Here is a 2,500-nt window from a genome sequence, read left to right on the forward strand (position 1 = left end):
AGCTCGTCTGGAGGGTAGTTAACACAGTGTCCAAAGAAGGGCCAGAAGTATACAGAATGGCATCGTCTGCGTAGAGGTGGATCAGAGAATCACCAGCAGCAAGAGCGACATTATTGATGTATACAGAGAAAAGAGTCGGTCCAAGAATTGAACCCTGTGGCACCCCCATAGAGACTGCCAGAGGTCCGGACAACAGGCCCTCCGATTTGACACACTGAACTCTATCAGAGAAGTAGTTGGTGAACCAGGCGAGGCAATCATTTGAGAAACCGAGGCTGCCTATTCCATACATAGTGCACTACTTTTGATAAGGGCATGGGTCAAAATTAGTGCACTGTATAGGGAATAGGGTGCCATTTGGGACACATGCCTGTGTTTTGCCTTCATTTGATTGCAGCACTAAAATGCTTTTGAGTCTTCCTTTGCTTTCCCAGGCAGGCCAGCGCTGGAGGAGTTAACAGCATCTGATCAGCCTGACAAACATTAATTAACATGCTGGATTAGTTAACAGCATCTGATCAGCCTGACAAACATTAACATGCCTTGATGTGTTGATACTGCAGCTTGAAGTGATAGCTTGAAGAGAGCTGGTGTTACTCTCTCTCCCTCCCCCTCTCTCTCTCTCTCCCTCCCCCTCTCTCTCTCTCCCCCTCTCTCTCTCCCCCTCTCTCTCTCCCCCTATCTCTCTCTCTCCCTCTCCCTCCCCCCTCTCTCTCTCTCCCTCTCTCTCTCTCTCTCTCTTTCTCCCCCTCTGTCTCTCTCTCTCCCCCCTTGCTCTCTCTCCCCCCTGTCTCTCTCTCCCCCTCCTATCTCTCTCTCTCCCCCTATCGCTCTCTCTCCCCCCTCTCTTTCTGTACTCACTCTCTCCCTCCCCCTCCCCTTCTCACTCCCTCCCCCCTCTCTCTCTCTCTCTCTCCCTCCCCCTCTCTCTCTTCCCCTATCTCTCTCTCTCCCTCTCTCTCTCCCTCTCTCTCTCTCTTTCTCCCCCTCTCTCTCTCTCTCTCTCTTTCTCCCCCTCTGTCTCTCTCTCTCCCGTCTTGCTCTCTCTCTCTCCCCCTATCTCTCTCTCCCCCTCCTATCACTCTCTCTCCCCCTATCGCTCTCTCTCCCCCCTCTCTTTCTGTACTCACTTTCTCCCTCCCCCTCCACCCTCTCTCTCTCACTCCCCCTCTCTCTCTCTCTCTCTCTCTCCCTCCCCCTCTCTCTCCTCTCTCTCTCTTTCTCCCCCTCTGTCTCTCTCTCTCCCCCTCTGTCTCTCTCTCTCCCCCTATCTCTCTTCCCCTCTCTCTCTTTCTCCCCCCCTCTCTCTCTCTGTACTCACTCTCTCTCTCTCCCCCTCTCTCTCTTTCTCCCCCCTCTCTCCCCCCTCTCTCTCCCCCTCTCTCTCTTTCTCCCCCCTATCTCTCTCTCCACCCCTCTCTCTCTTTCTTCCCCCCTCTCTCTCTCTCTCTGTACTCACTCTCTCTCTCCCTCTCTCTCTTAGCAGAGGCCACTTCCTCTTCAGCTCACCATAAAAATGCTGTTCCCGCTCTGCTCCCGTCAGCTGATCTACAGCAACCTATCAGGTTGCAGCTTGCTAGCTTGCTCCCCCCCCCCATCCCCACGCCCCTTCATGTCTGTCTGGTTCAACTGTGTGTCTGAGGTAGAAGTTGCCACTAACCACAAATCTAGAATCAGATCTACCCTTACCGATCCTTACCATAAAGGATATGGGATAAAGGAGTATCTGACCGTGGACTCGTTTTTTAGAGGTCCTACGGGGGTTCATTTGGGATTTAAGGTAGGTCTCCACATGTCTCCGTTGGACTAGACAACATGGACCAATAGTGTGAAACAACATGGTGTTAATACCAACCTCATGAAATCTGTCAAACCTTTGTTCAGAGATCAGTCTGAGATCAGTCAACCCCCAGTCTGAATACATGTAACACAATCTAGTAGCAGATCTAAGACAGGTCTCGTATTTCTGGAAGGGAGATTCACCGAGGGTATCAGTTTGTACTCTGGGTTATTTTCAATGGATTGTTGAAGGTAAATGGACCCTTTTTCTGCCTACAGGGGAAACACATATTTCTATCTGTGAGTAAAGTTCAGTACAGGATAATATAACATGTCTGCAGGACAGAGAGACAGACTCGCTGTCTGTTCTGCAGGACTAGAAAAATCTGGTTAAAACACACTATGGTCCAAGTACCTGGTTGTCTAAACGAAGTACAAAGAGAACGCACACTCAGTGGTAAGGTTTTGTTTAAGCGCTCAAAGTGTTTAGAAATATAATCCAGGTAAGACGATGAGGTGTCACCGATGTTGGGTTGTTGCCTGACTGTTCAACGGTTCATTGACACAAAGCTGTACAGATAGCAGGAAAGGAATCTCTGACTCTCTCTTTCTTCCATCCCTGTCTCTCTTTCCCTCTTTCTCACTCTCTATGTCCATCTTTATCTCTCCCTCTGTCTGTCTCTCCCTCTGTCTGTCTCTCCCTCTGCCTGTCTCTCCCTCT

The 2,500-nt window shown here is 50.2% G+C and overlaps 1 protein-coding gene across 8 annotated transcripts in view; it reads right to left on the reverse strand.

The window, feature by feature from the left end:
- The window catches only part of LOC106570928 (PDZ domain-containing protein 2), a 241,900-nt gene that overhangs the window by 49,847 nt on the left and 189,553 nt on the right, over positions 1 to 2,500 (reverse strand). The window lies entirely within an intron of this gene.

This window comes from Salmo salar, chromosome ssa15 (genome assembly GCF_905237065.1).
Source record: "Salmo salar chromosome ssa15, Ssal_v3.1, whole genome shotgun sequence".
Taxonomy (NCBI): Eukaryota; Metazoa; Chordata; class Actinopteri; order Salmoniformes; family Salmonidae; genus Salmo; species Salmo salar.